The sequence below is a fragment of the Rhinatrema bivittatum genome, chromosome 1 (assembly GCF_901001135.1).
Source record: "Rhinatrema bivittatum chromosome 1, aRhiBiv1.1, whole genome shotgun sequence".
NCBI lineage: Eukaryota > Metazoa > Chordata > Amphibia > Gymnophiona > Rhinatrematidae > Rhinatrema > Rhinatrema bivittatum.
The window spans coordinates 84,145,227-84,170,328 of record NC_042615.1 but is presented as its reverse complement, the minus strand read 5'-3'; positions in this window follow the sequence as shown (position 1 = coordinate 84,170,328).

Sequence of the window (25,102 nt, the reverse complement as noted above, 5' to 3'; positions counted from 1 at the left end):
GCATTCAGAACTTTGTTTCTATGCCTGAGAAAGGCAATGATCTCTCCGCGTATGACAGCCTTTCCCGCTTGCCAGATGAGGGTCGGGTCTTCTCGGTGTTGTGCATTGTGTTCTAGGAATTGTGCCCATTTGTCTTTCAAAAAAACTTGAAAGCTTTTATCATCCTTAAGAAATGTAGGGAATTTCCAACAGTGACTAATGGGTATAGAATCCTCCCAATTCAAATCTGCCCATATTAACGCATGATCAGATACTGCCGGGGTGTCAATCCCAGTAGCAGCAATCAGGGGAAAAAAGGACACATCCCCCAAAATGTAATCAATTCTGGAGAGGGTACCATGCGCCTTGGACACATGAGTGTAATCTTTGTCTTCAATGTGCAGCACCCTCCAATAATCCATAAAATTTAAATTCTTACAGAGTTGGCTAAGCAGGGTAGGTTTTTTTGTGCTAGTTCGTGTGCCCGGGAGTTTATCTAGATGGGGGTCAAGAACACTGTTAAAGTCCCCAGCTAGAAGTTTCCTTCCAATACCGTGGGTGTGATATAAATTCGTGATTTTTGCAAAAAATTCTGAAGAGGGAGACTTCGGACCATAAGATTCCCTATAGTAACATCTTTACCATTTAATTTTCCTGTGATTATGATATACCTCCCCTCTGGGTCTATCAATTCCCTGGCTACCTGAAACGAGAGGCTTTTGTGTACTAGAATCGCAACACCTGCTTTCCTGCCCAGAGCAGCCGAAAAAAAACATTGGCCGACCCAATCTCTGCATAGTTTTTTGGATTCTGCCTCACTCAAATGCGTTTCCTGTAGACATGCAATCTGCACTTTAGACCTTTTTAAAAATTGCAATACCTTAGTTCTCTTAATCGGGTGGCCCAGGCCATTCACATTAAGGCTGGCTAGCTTCAAATAAGTCTTACCCAGAGCAGTATAAATAGGTCTCCGCCGGGGTAAATACTTGGAGGTGATGAAGGGCTCCCCAGCCTAAGCCCATCATCTCATTTACCATACACCAGAGTGAAAAAAAATCTAATGCTACAAAAACACTTCTCCATTTTAAAACTGTTAAGGCAGTGAGAAAACAAAAAAAAAGGAAAGTACCCAGAGCTGCATTCCCCCCCTACCCACCCCCCCTGCCCCCCCTACCCACCTCCCCCTGCCCCCCCCTCCCCCCTCCCCCCCCCTGCCCCCCCCCCTAGTAACCCAACCTCGATCTCCGAGGTGCATAGCGTTATCAGTAAGTTCCCCCTGTCGAGGGAATCTCTTGGAAGTCACTACTGATGTGTCGTGTCCTCCACCCCTCCACAATCGCACAAGTTAAACAGAGCTCTAAAAGAAAACATTCAAGAGATAACAAGAATAACAAGGAGGAAGATGAGTACTCCACCAAAAGTCACGAAACTCAATAAGTTCAGCAGGCAGCTGCCAGCTGTAGGTCTTTGCCATCTCAGAGCAGACGGGATCCAGCATACTGTCGCCTCGGCGTTTGCTGCCCCATCGTCAGCCCCCGGAACCAGTCCAGCAAAAGGTTATCCCATAGCATGCGTTTGTTATAGTACCCCTGGGACCCCCGTCAGTCCTCCTCTGGCTCTCTACCGATTAGGTCCGCGAGGTAAATGGAGCGATGTCGAGGGGGGTCGCCTCTATTAGGGAGTCCGCAGGCAGGTTGGGGAAGTCACTTGAGGCAATAACAATCTGGAGGCAACAGTTCGCAGGCGCCGGGAAAGCCATCTCCCGCCATAGGGACCAATAAAAGCAAACTGCGTGCCCAAGCTCCATCTGCAGAAAAGAGCTCCCGATGCAAACCCAGTGCCTGAATCTGTCGCTGAGTTGGTAATACCACGCGTTTCCCGGCCTTAAGGGGGGGAGTATCCCCACCGCCATAGAACTAGCGTGACTGTGTCCCAAGATGGCCGATCTCCCATAGGAGTAATAGCAAAGTCCGTAGGCCCAGGATAGACCTGGCGTGTTCCAGGCGTGATAAGCCATGTGGGGAGCACTCGTAGCCCATCTTCCTCAACCGAACAAATCGCATAGTAAAACTAGAAACGTACTAGAAAGTCAAACGGGCTCGCATTATATAGCCGCCATAAATTCCTTAGCCCGTTCAGCATCCGTAAATACATGCTCCTTACCTCCATGCTTAAACTTCAAAGTGGCCGGGAACGCAAGCTGAAAACGGATGTTTTTGTTGAAGAGGTCCGTACAAATAGGACTAAATAGTTTGCGTTTCTGTGAGATAGACGCAGAGTAATCCTGAAACAAGCGAACATCCCCATCCCTGTATTTCAGTACACGTTTCATGCGGTAAGCCTGAAAGATTTTTTGTTTCTGGGACCAGTTGAGCAATTTGGCGATGATTAACCGTGGTCGCGGGTCACCATCTCGTCGTCTGCCCAGTCTATGTGCTCTTTCTATGCGAAAATCACGGCCCAGCTCGGGCAGATCCAAGGCCTCTGGGAGCCATGTTTCTAATAGGTTCTCCAAATTAGCTTCTCCCTCCGATTCCGGGATCCCCGCGATCCTGATGTTGTTGCGCCTCGCCCGGTTTTCTAAATCATCGATCTTTTCAGTTTGGGCGGCTACCGTCGATTCAAGGACTTGCACTCTACCTTGCGTAGTAAGAGAAGCATCCTCGAGATCAGAGACCCGTGTTTCAATTTCTGCGAGTCTCGGAGGGAGTTCTGCAAAGGAGTCCTTCAGCTCTTTTATCTGCGTTAATAACGCAGTGAACTTCCCGTCCAGAGCGGCCACCACTGCATTGGTGACATTTAGAGTTAGGTCCTGGGAGGGTGTGGAAATATTCGGCGAGTTTGGTGGAGTCTGCTTTGCTGAGGTGTCCGCCATTTTGAGTGCAGCAGGGCCCGTTTTTTCTTTTTCTTTCCTGCTTCCCTTTAAGGGCATGCTCCCGGAATTTTTCAGCATAAACCGATCTATAGACATGAAGCACTGCCGTCCAGCGTAAAAATTGCTTGTTTAATGGAGGTTTGGAGGCGATGTCTGCAGATTGTGGAGGGGTAAGGCACGGAGCCAAAGCAGAAACGTCCGCTCAGCTACATCACGTCACGTGACCCCCCCCCCCAGGTAAGTTCTTTTCTACAGACCCCGCTGCCTTGAGCATCCGGCTGGACGTCCAAGCCGCAACCTTGGACGTCTGGTTTGGACGTCCAGCCGGGCGCTCAAGGCAGTGGGAAGGTCCATGAATGGACGCCGCGACTCTCGTGGAATAACATCATTCCTCCATGTATTGCTGATGTCATTTACCAAACTGCCACTTCCTCTGAAATCTCTCCAGACAGTGAATCTACAGCTCTGCACAGGAGATGAATGCAGACCCCTGGCTTTCCTTTCCCATTAGCTCTTATTTGTTAACTCTTCCTCATGTGTGTGTGTGAGTGAGAGAGAGAGAGAGAGAGAGAGAGAGACTCTACTTATGAGCTCGGGCTCTGCCTTCAGTCTCTCGCAGGTCAGGAGCCATCTCCAGGCGGGGAGGATGGGATAAGGAGATCCCAGATCCCAAAGGTTAGCGTGACCCGAGTGCCTCCCAGGCAGTGATTCCCTCCCCATCAGACGCCCTCCTTTTGGAAGCCCCAAGACCTCCATGGCCCACGCCCACCCCCGCCGCCACACATGGCCACGGAAATGCCACCCTGCCGGCTCCTCGGATGCCGCAACCTCCCGCTGCCTTGAGCGCCCAGCTGGACGCCCAAGCCGCAACCTCATTCATACAGCTTGGGCGTCCAGCCGGGCGCTCAAGGCAGCGAGAAGTTCCATGAACGGACGCCGCAACCTCCCGCTGCCTTGAGCACCCGGCTGGATGCCCAAGCCGTGACTTCAGACGTCTGGCTTGGGCGTCCAGCCCGGCGCTCAAGGCAGTGGGAAGGTCAATGAACGGACGCTGCGACCTCTCTGCTAAACTGCTCCGCCACACTCGGGGAGGAGAAGAAGGGAAGGCTTTCGGGGTCTTCAGCTCCCCTCTCCTCGCAGGGTGAACTTTCTGGAAAGCTGGCACAGTGGGGGGTTGTCGCCTGCCTCTTTAGGGCATCCCCGTGGAGAGGAAAGGGTTAACCCCCCTCCCTGACTCCCCTGGCTGCAGGGCACCGTGAATTAGAACTCTGATTCTATGGCTGCGGTGGCAGGGCAAGCGGGCCCAGATCGGGCCTTTCCAGCTGCCTGGCACTAGAGTGAAAGGAACATGTTTTAAATGACTTTTGTGCAGAGAAGATTGAAGGAGGGAGATCCAGAGGGGGCGAAGATACAGCTCAAGGCAGCGGGAAGCTGACTGAACACCACACTAACGCCAGGGTCAGGGTAGGTGGTAAATTTGCAGTTTAAAGACGCGGCAAAATAGCTGGTTAAAAGGCGATAATCTGGGTGCACGTTACTGTATCGGAGGGAATAGCTAAATCGATCATTAACATATCATATACATGCGGCGGGTGGAGAAGGATACGCGTCCATTTCAATTAGCGGTAAGGACGTGTAAAACCGGATAGTGAATCGCGGGTTCGCCTTACACGTCCAAATTGTGCGTCCAAAGCGGGTTAGAAACAGGGTAACCGCGGCCGTGCTCTACTGTATCGGCCTGATTATTTGTAGAGAGTAAAAGCCAAAGCAACTTTGCTATTCTACTCAGTTCAACAACCAAATGTAAAAATGTAAATTGTAGACACCCTGAGTCTACAAGAGCATTTTCCAACTGCACCTGGATCAAAAATTCCTTAAATCCCCAATGTGGAATATCCACCAAGCTACAGATTGAGACAGTGTTCACCCATTCATGTTCCCACTTTTCATTCTCAATCTGGGGCTCTGCCTCCACACCCTGCTTCGTCTTGCATTGTTTGTCAGCTAGTGTTCCCACACCATGTCTTCCAGCTATAGGCACTCTTCATCCATATGTTCCTTTGACTTATAAATAGAACATGCCTGGGGGATGGGTTCTCCTTTGCTTTACCTACTTTTTCCATGGGCTCTTCATTTTATGCCTTTTCATACGAGCAGCGATCTCCCTCTTGTCCATTCCTCGCACAAAGCGCACAGAAGGAAATAGTATCTGTAGCCTCATTCCTAGGTTGTGTCAGTATGTCCGAGGCTCCCTTTTCCTTTAGTTGGAGGATCATCCCTACTTTGGAGGTTTGCCTTTATCTGTGTGGATTTTACTCTGTGTGCATGGAAACTTGAAAACCTTAGGAGATTATTGCGGTCTGTAGGTTTGCGATGAATTGTAGTTATGAATCTGCCATCCTGTGCACTAATTGCCACATCCAGAAAAGTGATACAATGTTTGGAGGTTTGTGCTGTAAATTGTAGATTCAAATCCACAGTGTTGATCCACACCAAAAATTGTTGCAACTGTGTATCAGACCCTTCCCAGATGAAAAAAATGTCATCAATAAAGCGGTACCAACATTTAATGTGTTGCCTAAGGTTTTCGAGTTTCCATGCACACAGCTTTAAAATGGGACTTCCTGCAAGTCAGTATTTTAGAGCTAAACGCATATGTTCGACCACTGAAGATTTTGAAATCCAGGCCAATATTTTGGTGGGCAGGTTCTCTGAACGGGGATACCCTCAGAAAGCCATCACTAGGGCTTACAAGAGAGCCAAGTTTAGCGATCGTCAGATGCTTTTACAGTACAAACCGACCAGGGAAGAGACCAGGTTAACTTGTGTATTACGGCAAACCACAGCAGTAGATGCCATCATAAGTGCCATCAAACGTCACTGGCACGTTCTTTCCCTGCACAATGCTTTCAAGGAATTACCTATGTTTGCCATGGCCCGTGGTAGAAATATCAGGGACAAGACTGTCCATGCACAGATTGAAAAAAGATCTGTAGAAGAGACAGTAATAGCTCATCAACACTGTGGTCACTGTAGTTGGTGTGCCCAAACACTTACGGGGATACTTTGGGAGGACCCCGCTACCAAATATAAAGTGTGGAGGAGACACAACACAAATTGCAATTCAAAAAATGTGGTGTATGCTATCATATGTCCATGTCCAAAGCTTTACATAGGCCGGACTTCACGACCGATTAGAGTGAGACTAAGTGAACATAAATCTAGATTCACTACAGCTAAAATGACTGCACCCATGGTACAACATCTTATGGATTATGGCCACACCATAAGTGAATTAAAATGGACAATTCTGGAACAAATACAACCTTCGCCCAGGGGGGGCGACATGGGGGCATCACTCAATTATCGTGAAGCTTTCTGGATGTTTACACTAACTTCATCAGCCCCACATGGCATGAATGAAGAATTGAATTTAAACACTGTATTGTGAATTTGGTTGATTTTTTCCATCTTGATTTAACAGTTCTCCACGGAGTATAAAGCGCATGACAAACAGATCATCATGCACTTTGAGTTTATGACACATGGTAAAGTCACGGAGCCAGTTGAAGTTTTTTATGGCACCAATAAGTGTGATGACACAATAAAGATTTTCATACCCAGCTCGGTTTTTCATGTCATCAGCACTTCGAGTCAGCGAGGTATAATCATGTTTGTTTATTTTTAACAAATTATACGGAGCCAATACATTTTTTTCACAAAAAATTTTTCATTAATGCACATACACAAATACACAAGTTCTTTTATTAATGCACATACAGCAATATACAAGCTTTTTCTCATATGCAACAACTTAGGTTTGGAAATAACACATTGATTAACAAACGTTGCTGAGCGGTAAAATACTTTGGGGTGGATTTTAAAAGCCCTGCTTGCATAAATTCGCCCGGATTTACGCGAGCAGGGCCTTGCGCGCCAGTGCGCCTATGTTCCATAGGCCTACCGGCACGCACAGAGCCCCGGGACTCGCGTAAGTCCCGGGGTTTTTCGAGGGGGGCGTGTCGGGGGAGTTTCGGGGGGCGGGGACGATTGGCGCGGCATTTTGGGGGCGGGATGCGGCATTTCGGGGGCGGCCCTGGGGGCATGGTTTCGGCCCGGGGCGGTCCGGGGGCATGGCCGCGCCCTCCGGAACCGCCCCAAGGTCGCGTCTCGGTGCGCTAGCGGCCCGCTGGAGCGCAGGGATTTACTGCTCCCTCCGGGAGGCGTAAATCCCCCGACAAAGGTAGGGGGGGGTTTAGATAGGGCCGGGGGGGTGGGTTAGATAGAGGAAGGGAGGGGAAGGTGAGGGGAGGGCGAAAGTGAGTTCCCTCCGAGGCCGCTCTGATTTCGGAGCGGCCTCGGAGGGAACGGCGGCAGGCTGCGCGGCTCGGCGCGCGCCGGCTACACGAAATTGGCAGTCTTGCGCGCGCCGATCCAGGATTTTAGCGGCTACGCGCGTATCTACTAAAATCCAGTGTACTTTTGTTTGCGCCTGATGCGCCAACAAAAGTACGCGAAGGCGCGCTTTTTTAAAATCTACCCCTTTGGTTCTAAGCTCATTGACTTTAGATAAGTCCCCAACCAGGTCCTTTTCAGTCTCTTTGTTCAGAGCCTTGACTTGAAACACGGTTTCCAACCAGGTCGTCCTCTGACGTAATCTGTCCATCAACTGAAAAAGCATTTTTGATAGGATGGTACAAGTTTCTTTCATGGGATTGGTTCAGACAGTATCCCCTTCCAGTCACTTTAATCGGAAGGAGTGAGTTTCAAGGCACTTGTCCGGGGGATTCGGAAAGGAACACAGCCAGCTAGACGCGGCGAACAACTACTTTTGATTTCCAGCTAAACTTGAATCACACTTTGAAAAATGTTTTGGCGAGGCACAGAATTCTTCAAGGTTGGCGAACATCATTGAAGATATTCACCTGAGGAAGGAGTTATATCTGAAACATGAACTGTTTGTGTCGGGAGTGATTTAAAATCATTGGACATTTACTACGCCAGTGTGGAAGTCTAAGATGGACCCGCTTTAAGTTAAGTTGGTATTTTTTTCTACTTCAAAGAAAAACATTTTTTACCCCCACGGTTGTCCCTTGAACATTTTGAGATTTATAATCTTTCGTCAAAAATTTTTTCTAAAAAAAATATAAATAACTGTTCTAGTGGTGGTGGCTGGGATTGATGATTATATTCCAATTATGTATTGGTACTGAGTTGCCCACACTATATATGAAATTTCCACCTCTCCACAAAAGTTTTTTCAAACAACTTTTTAAAAAAAGAATTCTTTGCAAGAAATTATTTTTGAAAGTTTTGTTTCACAGAATGTAGGGTAATTAAGTGATTATTTTTAAAGTACACACTTTGAAGATAGTAAAAAAATTGTTTAAAAAATGCAGTGAAATACAATTCATCAACGATCACAGCAGCCACATGAATATTTGGGCCAGGCGAGGGGCTGATGGGAGGAAGGGAAGCGGGGTAAAATGGGCCATTTTGGAGAATCGGTCCACTACTACCTATATTACTGTATTGCCCTCAGAGGGTGGAAGATCCACAATGAAGTCTGTGGAAATGTGAGTCCATGGCTTCGTGGGCGTAGGAAGTGGTTGTAAGAGACCCTGAGTTTTTCCTGTTAGCATTTTATGTTGGGCACTGCTTGGGTAAGAATTGACGTACGCTTGAATATCCTTGTGCATCACAGGCCACCAAAAAAATTGCCGAAGATTCAGAGTCCAGTCACGTCCTGGATGTCCAGCCAACTGGGAGTCATGTGCCCAGGCTAGCACCTTGGTACGGAGTTTCTTTGGCACCACCGTTTTCCCCGGTGGTACCGTAAATGTAGCAGCCGGGTCGATGATATGCTGAATGGACTCATCCGAGTCTTCTGTAGAGAAAGAGCGGGACAGGGCATCTGCCTTAATGATCTTACTAGCGGGTCAATAGCAGAGTTAAAATGTGAGAAGAAGAGTGCCCATCAAGCTTGGCGCGGGTAAAGACGTTGGGCCTCTTGGAGATATATCAAGTTCTTATGGTCAGTAAAAATGGTTATACAATGTTTTGCTCCCTCAAGCCATTGACACCATTCTTCTAGTGCAAGCTTAATGGCTAGGAGCTCCTTGTTACCAATCGAGTAATTATGTTCCACTGGAGAGAACTTTCTAGAAAAGTAGGAGCATGTGTGAGATGTTCCAGATGTGTTATTTTGGCTGAGCATTGCTCCTACTCCAACAGCGGTGGTGTCTACTTCTGCCATAAATGGACGTCTAGGATCCGGGTGCCAAAGGCAAGGTTTCTGCAGGAAGGATTTTTTAAGGTCCTGGAAGGCCCCTTCAGCTTCAACAGGCTGCTCCTTGATGTCCACCCCCTTGCGAGTTAGAGCAGAGAGAAGAGCAGCCAGCTTGGAAAAGTTCCGGATAAAACTACGATAGTAGTTGGTGAAACCCAGAAAGTGCTGTAGCGCACGTAACCCAGTAGGCTGAGGCCATTCTTGGATACATTTTAACTTGGAGGAATCCATTTGGAAGCCCAGATTGGAAATAATGTACCCCAAGAAGGTTAGAGATTCTTTTTCAAAGACGCATTTTTCAACCTTGGCAAAAATTCTATTCTTTCTTAAGCGTTGCAAAACCTGTAAAACAAGTTGTCAATGCATATGTAGATCCCTGGAAAAAATCAATGTTGCCCAAGTAGACTACCATGCATACATAAAGCAAGCCTCAAAATATTTAATTAATAAAGTGCTGGAAGACTGCAGGAGCATTAGTTAGACTGAAAGGCATGACGAGATATTCATAATGACCGTCCCTGGTATTAAAAGCCATCTTCCACTCATCACCCTCTCGTATCCTGATCAAATTGTATGCTCCTCGTAGGTCTAATTTTGAGAACACCCTGGTTCCCTGTAAGCGGTCAAAGAGTTCAGCTATTAATGGTAGTGAATAGTGGTCCTTGATAGTAATAGCATTAAGCCCCCGAAAATCGATACAGGGTTGCAAAGTCCCGTCTTTTTTCCCAACAAAGAAAAAACCAGCCCCAGCTGGGGCCTTGGACTGTCTGATAAACCCCTTCTTCAGATTGTCCTGAATATATTCAGCCATATCCTGAGTCTCTGGGACGGATAAGGGATAAACTCTTCCATGAGGCAGAGTGGTTCCAGGGACTAATTTAATGGCACAGTCAAATTCCCAATGCTGAGGCAAAATGTCGGCTGCTTTCTTGGAAAATACATCTGCAAACTGATTATAGTGAGCAGGCAATCCCTCCAGGATAGAGGTACACAAATAGCTACTGGAAGAGGCTGTTCCCTTAAGGCAGGTTTCGTGACATGCAGAACACTAATGAGTTAATTTTAAAGAGGACCAGTCGAACTGGGGGTTATGGCGTTACAACCAGGGAATACCAAGAACGACTTTCTGGATGACATAAACAGAGAGTTGTTCTGTGTGATTAGGTGCAATGAAGCAATCCAGAAGAACCGTTTGGTGTGTTATTCTCCCTGGCAAAAGGTCTCCGTGGATAGAGGAGATAGTCAGCAGTCTTGGGTATGGATGGATAGGAATGAGCAGTTGTTTCATGATATCTTGCAAGATGAAATTTCCTCCAGCCCCAGAATCTACTAGAGCCAGCACGGTGAATTTCTGACCTTCGAGGCAAAAGGTAACAGGCAAGGAAAGTGGAAGGGCTGGTGAAGTGATGCCTAGGGTTACTCCCCCGGAGGGCCCTAAACTTTGTAATTTCCCAGGACATAAAGGACAGCCAGCAATGAAATGGCCTGAACTTCCGCAATATAGACAAAGGCCAGCCTTGTGACGCCTTTGTCGTTCCTTTGGGGAGAGAGGACCACGTCCAAACTGCATAGGTTCTTCTGTAGTTCCTTCAGAGATTGATGAAGTGCGGGAAACTGATGAAGAGTGTGGAAGACAAGGAACTGTCATACGCCTTTTTGAACCCAGAGCCTCACGAGCCCTTTCTTGCAGATGGTGGTTAATCTTGGTCTCTAGTTCAATGAGGGCTTTCAACGAAGAAGGAAGTTCCTGAGCTGCCAGCTCATCCTTAATCATATCTGACAGTCCTTCAAGAAATATGGTCTGAAGGACACGTTCCTCCCAATGGAGTTCAGAGGCTAAAGTTCTGAATTCAATCATGTAGTCAGTGAGAGTATGTCCTCCTTGATGGATATGTAGCAGATCGGCTCCTGCGGCTGCCTTTTTACCAGGTTCCTCAAACACAGTTCTGAATAACTCCAAAAACTGAGGAAAATCATGTAAGACTGGATCTGAACGGTGCCACAGTGGAGAGGCCCAAGCCAATGCCTTGCCTTCTAACAGGGACAAGATATAAGTTGTCTTCGTCAAATCATCTGGAAAGAGGTTAACTTGAAGACGGAAGTGCATGTTGCATTGGTCGAGAAACCCCAGGCACAGACGAGGTTCGCTGGAGTAACGTAGCGGAGCAGGTAGCGGAATTACCGGACGAGGGTATGTCTGTATTACTGATGCTGTCGATGCTGGTGGAGGACTGGCTTGGGCTGTGACCACTGCATCTAAGTGAGCGTGGAGTCGACCTATGGAAAATGCCAAGGACTCCGATATCTGCTGTTGCTCCATCATCTGTTGGGCGAAACCTGAAATGGCTGGCAGATCAGAGGCCTCTACCGAGTCCATGGCCTTGGTATTCTGTTACTGATCTGGCAGTGGACCCTTGGTCCAAAGTAGAGTTAGCGCTACCTAGGAGGGTAAACCCTCTTAGGTCCCTACTGTCGGAGGACGAGGCCTGATTAAGTAGACATGGAAAGAAGACTTCACCCTGGAAGCTCGTGATTCCCCCAGGTGGAGCCCGTAGAAACCCGGCCACTGGGACTTAGGAGACTCCCTGAAGATCAAAGAAGATCTAGATGCAGGTGCCTCCTGCAGGTCGTGTAATCCAAATAGCTGGCACCTCCAGCAGGTCAGTCAATTCAAGTGTAGATATTCAGAGAGTGGTCCGAAGCCGGTCTGAGGGTCGAAGCCAGAAGAATGGTCAGAAGCCGGTCCAGGGGTCGAAGCCAGAAGAATGGTCAAAAGCTGGTCCAGGGGTCGAAGCCAGAAGAATGGTCGGAAGCCGGTCCAAAGTTTGAAGCCAGAAGAATCCGTCCAACGAGAGGAGAATCAGGAACAAGGACCAAGAAGAACAGGAACCAGACGAGCAGGCAGCGGATCAAGAACTTGAGGTACAGGAACTCACAGGACCAAGATCCAAGGTACCAAGGCAAGGTCTGAGGAGCAGACCTTGCCTTAAATACAGGAAACCAGGAAGGAGTCCTATAGAGGAGCCATGACCATTTCCTGTCATGGTCCATTTAAATTACCCTAGCAGTCACGCGAGCGGCTCTAGGAGAACCGACTGGGGCGGAGTCAGCGGAAGAGGTGGCCATCTTGGAACTGGCACAGCCGCGAAGAAACTTCAGCGGCGGCTGCCGGCTCCCACGGGCGTCCCAAGGGGAGCCCGATGCCGTGGGTAAGTGGCCGGCCCCGGTCGCGGACCGCCACGACCGGCGGCCGTAACACAGCCTACACAAGCTTTTTGATGTGCATTTTAGCACTGTGATTATAGTTATTAAGCTTTACATTAATTTGCATGAAGTAGTTCATTAACTTTGAAGGTGCACAAAAGTTAGCAAGACTAAACGAGTATACGTTTACTACATGCAAATCCAAAAACATGTGTAACATCTGCTTTGTACGTAAGCCCTCTTTTACACTTTGTGGATGTGAAATTCTGCATATTTTAGAACCTAGCCTCCAGGGCTGAATGGAGTTAACATGGAATTTTATCCTCAGTTAAAAAAAAATAAAAGCAAAGACATTTATTGATCACAGCAAAGATGAAATTTCAAGTTTTGAGGTGTTTAGATTTTTGAAACATTTTTATAAAATTACAGACCAAATACTATCAAGGTTTCTGACAGAGACAGATTTTCCAATTGGCAGATTTACCTATGGGCAAATGTCCTGCTGTGTGAGTCACTTGTTTTACATCAGCAGCTGTGGGGCCATGCCATCTTATTTGGTGGGGGGAGGAAGCAGCCAGCTGTCTACATGCCTAAGGGCAGCTGGGGATATAAATGTACTGCAGCTTCATAGTAGAAAAAGACTGTAGATTGCCAAAACCATTCAAAAATTGTGGAGGGGCAAATTTTCCAAATGTATCTTGACCTTTAATTCCATATTTCCAAGTGGACTAACGTGCAACCACAAGTCTTTTACCATCAAGCTTTCATTATGCATCAAGGCAGGTAGTCTAGAATTAAAATGCTAAATATATTCAATGCTGATTGAAAACAAAGAAGGATCTGGTATATACTACAAAAATATGTCTCAGGTATGAGACTGCCAAAAAACATAAGGAATCATTTACTGTACCCTTAAATTAATTTTGAAAATAGGTGAGGTATCTGTAATTAAATGGAAAGATTCCATTTGGATATCTCTTTGATATAATACGCTATTGAACTACAGTATAATAAATCTATTAATTTGCCACAGTAGCAACAACATGGTTTATAATGTTTGGAGAATGCAATTTAAAATGGTTTATTGATAATATTTCAAGGACTTCAAGATAGATTCCATCCACCCATGACAAATGGTTAATACTTAAAAATTATTGGCCGGATTTGAAAAGCCCTGCACACATAAATCCCAGGATTTATGTGCATGGCCGGGCCTTATGCACGCTAGGCAAATTTTTAAAGGGGCCTGGCCATGTGCGTAAACTCTGGTAAGTGCACAAGTGCCAGGCCTCATCAAAGGGGTGGGCTGGGTCTGGATGGGGAGGGGGCGGGGTGGGATGGAGACCGGCCTGGATAGCGGCCAATAGCTGCTATCCCAGGGAAGTGTGCATCGGCAGCCGGCCTGCGCGCATAAAATACTTCTGCTCCCGAGGAACTGCAAGTAATGAAATAAAAAAATTTAAGGCAGGTAGGTTAGTTTTAGGGGGTGGGAATGAGAGGGGAAAGGGAAGGAAGGTTAGGCCGGGGGTTAGGGAAGTTCCCTCCCAGGTCACTCCTTAATTGGAGTGGACTGGGAGGGAACCGGGGAAGGCCCAATTGCGTCGCTGTGTGGAGTTTGCAAAAGTAGACTCCCCCCTAGCGCACACCACATGCACATACACACGTCGATTATAAAATCCACACGCGCAGGTGTGTGTTCATGTGTGCACACTGGGAACCACACGCACATTGACGAGCGGGCACACATTATAAAATCTTTATTGGGCTTAGTAAAATCCTCTCTAAATCATAATCAGAACCAAGGTAAATGCAGTTATGTTTTAAGCTGTTTTCAACCTCAAAAACTTCATGTGATTTAAAGCCTTCTTACAAGGATTTAATATATGATATAGTAGTATGGAATGGTTTGGGAGAAAGAAATTGGGTATAATTTGAAAATTCATACATTTATTTATATATTTGTTCATAAATATTTTTAGACCACCTTCCCATTCTATTGATTGCCCAGAATAGTTTAAGGAAGCAATATATACAATCAACAAACATAAAAATAAAATGTATAAACAGCACAATACATAACACACCAAAATCTCACTAATTAAAACCATGTTTGTTCACACAGAATTCTACATTCCACTGTATTTAGTCATCCTATGCCAGCCAATTTAAGGTACAACAGTCAGGTGGTATCTAGAGATCTATAGGGAAAACACACGTTTTTATCTGTTTTTTTTAATAAGGCTAAATTTTCATCTTGCCTGATCTCAATAGGCCAACTATTCCACTACATTGATGCCATTGTAGAAAACATTCTTCCTCTCAGCTGAGTGCTTTTAACGTTACTTAACAAGCTGCACTGCCTGGCTATAAGCTCCCTAGTTGGTTGATACCATTCTAATATGCACTTAAATGTGGAGGACAATTGTCCTCAGGTTACATCAAGCCAAGTTAAGGAGATTAAATCAGATTTTAACCTGAAAAGCAAAGTTGGGACACTTGTCCTCCTGGCTCAGCCAAGAGCAATTCTAGTATTTTGTATGGCTTGCAGACTGCACATCACTTTTGTGGGCAAATTTGCATACAGAACATTGTGGTAATCTAATTGCAAAATAACAAGCAGCCATATATTTTCACTGTTTTGAAGGCTTTTAAGCCTAGGATAGGATACAAGCCTCACTACTCTGATTCATATAAACTGTGTGAGTCACACCCATAATTTGAGATTTCAGGTTTAAAGCTGAGTCAACCACTAACAAAAGTGCCAAAAAAAATAAAAAATCTTACATTAACAAATTGTCAAAATAAATACAAAAACTGAGATATAGCTAGCTATACTCTAATGTACTTTATAAATGTGGTATCATACACAACAGTGCTTTTATTAGTCACTAATGAAGCAACTTAACGTTCCAGCATACCTGTTATAATCTTGCATCTACTGAACTATTATTTAATATGCATTAAAATATAGGCAAAATTGCCAGTCACATATCTGGTATGAAATAATGTTTTCTTTCATGAAAATTCAAAATGTGAACAAATCCTCCAGTGGCTTAAAATTCACAAGTTCTGCTAGTTCAAAATTGCAAGAGATATCCACTTCCAATTAAACCTGCTGTCTCATGGTGTTCAGATTGCAAAATAGGCTTAAATATTGGATAATTGGCTCATCAGTACAAGAACATACAACATGAGATTGACATAGTGGGTTAGACTAAAGGTCCATCAAGCCCAGGATCCTGATTCTAACAGTGACCAATCCAGGACAGGATCCGAAAGGGTAGCTAGATTCCAAGCTACTAAACCCAAGAATAAGCAGTGGATATCTGGTTCTGCAACTCCACCTTAATAATGGTTAATGGACTTTTTCTCTAGAAAACCTGTCCAAACCTTATTTAAATGCAGCTACATTAATAGCTTTCAATATATCCTCTGGCAATGGATTTCAGAGCTTAATTACCCATTGAGTAAAAAATGTTTTCTCTTATTAATTTTAAATGCACAACTTAGAAACTTGATTGATTGTGTGACACCTAGAAGTTATTCTTTTTAAAAGAAATAGTAGCCTAGTGGTCAGAGCAATGGGCCCTCACTTAAGGAAGGTAGGGTTCAATTCCCATTCAGGGATACCTAAGGAAAATTACCTTTCCCTCTGACAAAAAAAAAATGTGGTGAATGATGATTATTTTCAGAAGGCATTTTACAAAGTTCCTCATGAGAGGCTTCTAGGAAAAGTAAAAAGTCATGGGATAGGTGGCAAAGTTCTTTCATGGATTACAAACTGGTTAAAAGACAGGAAACAGAGAGTAGGATTAAACGGACAATTTTCTCAGTGGAGGAGGGTGGGCAGTGGAGTTCCTCAGGGATCCGTGCTTTTGAGTATGGGATGGATTTTCAAAGGATTTATGCACGTATGGGGGATTACTCACATCGGGCCTATTTTCAAAAGGCCCAGCCATGTGCGTAAAGCTCAGGGACGCATCTAAGTCCCAGGGCTTCCAAAAAGGGGCAGGGTGGTCTGGGGGTGGAGTCAGAAGCTCCTGGCTCACTGGCCATTTGCTTCTGTGCCGGGGATCGCTCGCCAGCAGTTGGCCGGCGCGCACAACTTACTTCAGCCCCAGGGTAGGGGGGAAAGAGCGGGGAAGGTAGGGGAAGGAAAGGTGGGGTGGGGAGTAGGGAACGGAGGAAGGCAGCGTGGCTCAGCGTGGGTTTGGCACGTTCAAGATGCACAATTGTGAACTCCCTTCTGCGCGCCGACCCCCGATTTTATAACATGCGCGTGCCTGCTCGAGCACATGGATGCACTCACGCTGGTTTGAAAATCTACCCCTAATTTATAAATAATCTGGAAAGCAATACGACTAGTGAGGTAATCAAATTTGAGATTTTACAAAATTATTTAGAGGAGTTAAATCACAAGCAGATTGTGATAAATTGCAGGAAGACCTTGAGAAACTGGAAAATTGGGCATCCAAATGACAGATGAAATTTAATGTGAATAAGTGCAAGGTGATGCAAAGAGAGAAAAATAACCCATGCTATAGTTACATGATGTTCATATTAGGAGCTACCACCCAGGAAAGAGATCTAGGCATCATAGTAGAAATACATTGATCTTGTCGGCTCAGTGTGCTATGGCAGTCAAAAGAACAAACAGAATGTTAGGAATTATTAGGAAGGGCATGATGAATAAAACGGAAAATGTCATAATGCCTCTGATTCGTTAAATGGTGAGAACGCACCTTGAATATTGTTTACAATTCTGGTCGCCGCATCTCAGAAAAGTTAGTTGCAATGGAGAAGATACGGAGAAGGGTGACCAAAATGATAAAGGGGATGGAACAGCTCCCCTATGAGGAAAAACTAAAGAAGTTAGGACTGTTCAGCCTGAAGAAGAGACAGCTGAGGGGGGGGGGGGGTATGATAGAGGTGTTTAAAATCATGTGAGGTCTAGAATGGGTAAATGTGAATTGTTATTTACTTTTTCGGATAATAGAAGGACTAGGGGGCACTCCATGAAGTTAGCATGTAGCACATATAAAACTAATCAGAGAAAGTTCTTTTTCACTCAACACACATTTAAACTCTGGAATTTGTTGCCAGGGGATGTGGTTAGTGCAGTTAGTGTAGTTGGGTTTAAAAAAGACTTGGATAAGTTCTTGGAGGAGAAATCAATTTCCTACTATTAATCAGGTTCATTTAGAAATTAGCCACTGTTATTACTAGCATCAGTAGCATGGGATAGACATAGTTTTGGGGTACTTGCCAGGTACTTGTAACTGGATTGGCCACTGTTGGAAACAGGATGCTAGGCTTGATGGACCCTTGGTCTGACCCAGTATGGCATGTTCTTATGTTCATGTATGCTCATTCCACTACACTCTTTATTTCATAGATCTGTATCATATCTTCACTCAGCTGTCTCTTAGTGCAGTTAGTATAGTGGTGTTTAAAAAAGGATTGGATAAGTTCTTGGAGGAGAAGTCCATTACCTGCTATTAAGTTCCCTTAGAGAATAGCCACTGCCATTAGCAGTGGTAACATGGAATAGACTTAGGTTTTGGGTACTTGCCAGGTTCTTATGGCCTGGATTGGCCACTGTTGGAAACAGGATGCTGGGCTTGATGGACTCTTGGTCTGACCCAGTATGGCATTTTCTTATGTTCTTATGCATCATGGAGTGATATAGATGCATTATGATATTCTCTGTTTCATTCTCCATTCCTTTCCTAATAATGCCTAGTAGGGATGTGAATCATTTTTCTGACCGATGAAAATATTGTACAATATTTTCTCATCCGTCAAGTATCAGGGGGTCCCTGAAAGTCATAGGAAAACCCCGCAAAATTTTCATGTGGTTTTCTTATCGTTTGGGGGGGGGGGGAGAAAGTAGGAGTGTACATTCATTTGCAACATATTGGCAATCCGCAACCAATATGCCATATTCGTTGTATTTGTGGGGGTCACAAAACATACGGCAAACCCCATGAATACAACGTATCACTAACGAATAAACCCCCACCCTCCTGACCCCTCCAAGACTTGCCGAAAGTCCCTGGTGGTCCAGCGGGGGTCCTGGAGCAATCTCCTGCAATCGGGCCATCGGTTGCAGGTATTCAAAATGGGGCCGATAGCCTTTGCCCTTACTATGTCACAGGGGCTACCGGTGCCATTGGTCGGCCCCTGTCACATGGTAGGAGCAATGGACGGCTGGCACCATCTTGTGCTCCTACCATGTGACAGCGGCCGACCAATGGCACCGGTAGCCCCTGTGACATAGTGAGGGCAAAGGCTATCGGCGCCATTTTGAATACTGGCAGCCGATGGCCCGAGTGCAGGAGATCACTCCAGGAACCCTGCTGAACCACCAGAGACTTTTGACAAGTCTTGGGGGGGTGAGGAGGGTAGGGTGTTGTAGTTAATTAAATTTAAGGGGTTGGGATGGGGTTTTTTTGGGAAACGAATACATATGTAACTAATGAACGGATCAGGGTCCCCGAGAATGGATGCAATGGATTTGGGTTCCGACAAATAAGAATACCGAATGGGATGAATCCGTCCCTGCTGCACATCCCTAGAAGAAAGGGCACACAGAAAAAAAAACCCAAACCCACGCTGACCCTTTAAATCTAATTATTTAGAATCACCCACCCTCCCAACCCCCAAAAACTTTCCTAAAGTACCTGGTGGTCCAGCGGGGGTCCCAGGAGCAATCTCCCACTCTCGGTCCTTTGGTTGCCACTAATAAAATTGGTGCCGATGGCACTTTGCCCTTATCATGTGACAGGGGCTATTGGTGCCATTGTCCAGCCCTATCACATGGTAAGAGCAATGGATGGCCACACCATTTTTTAAGATGGTGCTGGCCGTCCATTGCTCGTACCATGTGACAGGGGCCGGCCAATGGCACCAATAGCCCCTGTCACATGGTAAGGGCAAAGGGCCATCGGCGCCAATTTGTTTACTGGCAGCCAACGGCCCGAGAGCGGGAGATCGCTCCCGGGTCCCCCACTGGACCACCAGGTACTTTAGGAAAGTTTTTGGGGGGTTGGGAGGGTGGGGGATGCTAAATAATTAGATTTAAAGGGTTGGGTGGGTTTTGTTTTTTGGCTCGGAACAGCCGAAAAAACCAAAACGTCTGGACCGCGGGAAACGAAGATTTCCCGCGGGTCCATGATGCCGAAACCGGAACCGATTCATATCCCTAATGCCTAGTCTATTTACTTTCTTGTCTGCTGCTGAGCACTGAGCAGATCTCAATGTGTTGACAATGATGTTGCCTAGATCATTTTTTTGAATGGTGACTCCTAATGTGAAAACTTGCATTGTGTAGCTATAAATTGGAGTACTCTTCCCTAAGTGCATCCCTTAACACTTATCCACATTAAATTTAATTTCCCATTTGCATACACAATCTCCCAGCTTTGGAAGGTCTTCTTGCAATTTTTCACAATCCTCTTGTGATTTAACAACTTTGAACAATTTTGAGTCATTGACAGATTTGATTGCCTCACTTGTTCCCATTTCAAGGTAATTTATAAATATGTTAAAAAGGAGTATGCCAAGAGCAAATCACTGGGGCTCTCCACTATTCACCTTTATCCACTAATAATATATACTATTTAGCCCTACTCACTGTTTGCTTTCATTTAACCAGTTCCCAATCCAGAATAGGACACTGACCCTTATGCCATGACTTTTCAATTCCCTAAGAAGCCTCTCATGAGGAACTTTGTGAAATGTTTTCTGGAAATCCAAATACACTATATCAATTTGCTCAGCTTTATCCACATGTTTATTTACACCCTCAAAAAAATTGTAGCAGATAGGTGAGGCAAGACATACTTTGGTTAAATCAATCTTGGTTTTGTCTCATTAAATTACACCTATCTATATGCTCAGTAATTTTGTTTTTTATGATAGCTTCTACCATTCTGAATGGCAGACATGTCAGATTCACCTGTCTGAGTTTCCAGGATCACCTCTGATCTCTTTTATAAACTGGCATTATATAGGTAACCCTCCAAATTACAAATTAACAAATACAGCTCTGCAGTTTCATTTTTCAGTTTTTTTTTTAGCACTCTGGGATAAACACCATCTGGCCCATGTTATTTGCTTCTCTTTAGTTTGTGAATTTCACCTAGTAATTCTTCCAGGTTAACTGAGATTTAATTCAGTTCCTCTGAATCATTACATTTAAATATTACTTCTCACATGGGTATCTGCCTTACATCTTTCTCAGTGAATAATGACGCAAATAATTCATTTAAAGATGAATTTTAAAAGAGATCCCTGTGCCAAAAAGAGCAGATGTATGTGCATCTAGAACATGCATGTCTCCAAAGAATTTCATAAACTTGTCACCTACGTGCACAAGAGATATGTTCATATGTAGCACTGTGAATGCAGTGCATGTCCAGTTCATTTCTGTGCAAATTTACTTCTGTTGTTGATCAATTGAAAGTCTGAATAAAACTATTTTTACTTACATATGAAGTGCTTGAGGGTTCTGGGTAAACTGGGGGAGAGTGCAGGCTAAAAAACAAAGGGGTCTTTTTGACCTAGATATAGGCTGGGCAAACTGATGGATGAAAAGGTTAAATTGTCCATTTCCTTCAAATGTGCATGTTTTAAAATGTACTCACTTGTGTGTGTAAATGCAAACTATTCCCAGATGTTCACATCCATCATTAAAATTAGGAGTCCTATTTTATAACATTTGCCTGTACCTGCGGCATCAGATATAATATTTCAGTACATGTTGCATCTCACCAATATCCATTTATATGGGCACAGGCATGCTCTTTTTAAAATTATCTTCCCTGCTACACTCTTGTTATCCCTAAGTGTCTCTTTTATCCCTTGATCATTTAATGGTCCCACTGATTCCCTCACAGGCTTTTTACTTCTAATGTACCTGAAAAAAAAATTATTATGAGTTATTGCTGCCATGTAAAGCTTCTTTTCAAATTCTCTCTTCGCCTTCCTTACCAATGCTTTGCATCCAGCTTGCCAGTGCTTACGCTATTTCCTGTTTTCTTCATTAGGATTTCTTTTCCATTTCTTAAAAGATGTTCTCTTAGATGTGCCAATTTTATAACATGCGTGCTCCGGCATGCACATGTTATAAAATCTGTGTTCTGCGTGCACATGCGTGCCAGATTTTAAAAAACGTGTGTGCATGTGCGGGCAGTATGCATGGGTGGGGGCATTTTAGTACATTACACATGGCGATGAAATCGTGCCTTCCCCCATTCTCTCCTGTTCTGTTCCAATTAAGGACAGACTGGGAGGGAACTTCTCTATCCCCCCCTACCTAAACCCCCTCTTCTCTCCACCCCCTTACCCACCCAAAAACTTACAATGTTTTTGCTTCATTATCTACTACTCCCCTGGAGCAGAAGTAGTTTGCGTACGCCGGCCAACTGCCAGCGTGTGCTTCCCCAGGTCAGTGGCTAATGGCCACTGTCCTACCCCGTCCCTCCCCAACAGACCAGGGCCCCCCAGTCAACCCCCTTTTCAGGGCCTGGCAATTGTGTGCATATTGTCACTTATGCATGTGCCTGGGTCCTTTTGGAAATGCACAGGGCCCGGCCAAGTGCGTAAGTGATGATATTTGTGCGTATGGCCGATTTAAAATTCATCCCTTAGCTATTATAACCTCTCTCACCTCACTTTTTAACCATGTTGGAAGCCATTTAGCCTTCCTTCCACCTTTTCTAATGCATGGAGTAAATCTGGTCTGGGCTTCCAAGTGTTACAATGGACCTCTTAAGTATAGTTGGGAAATGGTATTCAAAAAAGAGGCATTGATAATTTTTCTTGGCCAAGGATAGGATTAGAGAATGACTTTATTATGAAAGAAGGTCAGGTACCAAGCTCAAAGAGGTGGCCTTGATTAGATCTCAGATATACTCAACAGCCTGTAAAAACAATGGATGAAATAGATGTAATGATGGTCATATCAAGACAATAATTGGCCATTTTCCTTTCCCTTCAAAGGCATGGCACTCGCAGCTTTCAAGTTGGGACAATTTTTGGCAACTATACTCAAATTTAAATCATTATGGGACAATTTTCATATCTTCCCATACAGATGCAAAATCCACAGGTACTTTTTACACACAGGCTTTGGATCAGTTTTTAAAGGGGAAGTATAAGTATACACTCCCTTTGAAAATGGCCAAAGAAAAATGTATCTGCAGAGATTTGTATTGAGCTTGCTTTGTATTTTGTGTTTATCAATGTAAGGCCTTTTGAATATTGCCTTCTTTGATTCAGACATTGCATTTCATAGTTCATCAAGCGGTATAAATGTCAAGTTATTGAAGATAAATAAACTCTTTGAAACATTTTTTTTCTCGTACAACATATATGCTAAGATATATTAAGGAAGCAAACCAAATTGGTAGTGCAGTAATAATGGGAGATTTCAAATACCACAATATTGACTGGATAAATGTAACATCAGGACATACTAGACAGATAAAGTTCCTGGATGGAATAAATGACAGTTTTAATGGAACAATTGGCTCAGAAACTGACGGAGAGGGAGCAATTTTAGATCTAATTCTCAGTGGAGCACAGGATTTGGTGAGAGAGGTAACGGTGGTGGGACCACTTGGAAATAGTGATCATAATATGATCAAATTTGAATTAATGACAGGAAGGGTGACAATAAGCAAATCCAAGGCTCTAGTGCTACATTTTCAAAGGGAAACTTTGATAAAATTAGAAAAATAGAAAAAAACTGAAAGGAGCAGCTACAAAAGTAAAAAGTGTGCAAGAGGCGTGGACATTGTTAAAAGGTACCATCCTAGAAGCACAGTCCACAGTCCAGATGTATTTCACAAATTAAGAAAGGTAAAACAATTACCAGCATGGTTAAAAGGTGAGGTGAAAGAGGCTATTTTAGCCAAAAGATCTTCATTCAAAAATTGGAAGATGGATCCAACAGAAGAAAAAGGATAAAGCATAAGTGTTGGCAAGTTAAATGTAAGATATTGATAAGACAGGCTAAGAAAGAATTTGAAAAGAAGTTTGCAATAGAGGCAAAAACTCACAATAAAAACTTTAAAAAATATATCCAAAGCTGAAAGCCTGCGAGGGAGTCGGTTGGACTGATAGATGATCGAGGGATTAAAGGGGCACATAGAGAAGATAAGACCATTGTGGAAAGATTAAATGATTTCTTTGCTTCGATGTTTACTGAAGAACATGTTTATTATCCCTCTTTTTTGAAGGGGGATAATAAACATGTTGTTAAAGGTGAACTTGTAGATGTAGTGTTTTTGGATTTTCAGAAGGCATTTGACAAAGTTACTCATGAGAGGCTTCCAAGAAAAGTAAAAATTCATGGGATAGGTGCTAATGTCCTTTTATGAATTTTAAACTGATTAAAAGACAGAAAACAGAGAGTAGGATTAAATGGACAATTTTTTCAGTGGATGGGGGTGGGCAGTGGAGTGCCTCAGGGATCTGTACTGGTGACCGTGCTTTTCAATATATTTATAAATGATCTGGAAATGAATACGACAAGTGAGGTAATCAAGTTTGCAGATGATACAAAATTATTCAGAGTAGTTAAATCACAAACAGATTGTGATAAATTTCAGAAGGACCTTGTGAGTAGAAAATTGGGCATTCAAATGGCAGATGAAATTTAATGTGGATAAGTGGAAAGTGATGCATATAGGAAAAGATAAACCATGGTAAAGTGCAAGATGCTAGGTTCCATATGAGGAGCTATCACCCAGGAAAAATATATAGGCATCATAGTGGATATTACATTGAAATTGTCGGCTCAGTGTGCTGCAGCAGTGAAAAAGCAAATAGAAAGTTAGGAATTACTTGGAAGAGAATGGTGAATAAAACAAAAAATGTCATAATGCCTCTTTATTGCTCCTTGGTGAGACTACACCTTGAATACTGTGTACAATTCTAGTTGCTACATCTCAAAAGAGATATAGTTGCAATGGAGAAGGTACAAAGAAGGGCAACCAAAATGATAAAGGGGATGGAACAGCTCCACTATGAGGAAAGACTAAAGAGGTTAGGGCTGTTCAGCTTTGAGATGACAGAGGTATATAAAATCATGAGCGGTCTAGGATGGGTAAATGTGAATTGGTTATTTACTCTTTCGGATAATAGAAAGACTAGAAGGCATTCCATGAAGTTAGCATGAGGCACATTTAAAACTAATCAGAGAAAATTCTTTTTCTCTCAACACTCAATTAAACTCTTGAACTTTTTGCCAGGGCATGTAGTTAGTGCAGTCATCTCTGGAAATCCAAACGATCATCAAAAAAATGAACCCGCCTAAACATACTATTGATGCCATACCAATTACAACGATAAAAAATCTTGAGCTATCAATAACTAAGGCGCTAACTGACATCATAAACCTTTCACTCACTGAAGGTGTTGTGTCCAAAGCTGTCCGACGTCTCTGCTCCACCCACCTTACCTCATTGGTGACTCCTTTCGGGGTTGATGGAAGGCTAGTTGCTGCGGCGTCTCCTGGCCGTCCTCCTCCAACGTTCCCGGACCGGCTTGACACTGCAAGCTGCCATGTTGACCAGATGCCTAAGGGCGCGGGCACGCGCTCGGCCCGACTGATGTACCAGCGTTGGCATGAACCTCAGGGGTGTCCCCCTGAGATGACGTCACCAGCTCCAGATATTTAAGGTCTCAGTTTTCACTAACAGGATGAGTTAGCAAGGGCTTCTCTTCCTCTTGGTTGCTGCGGATGG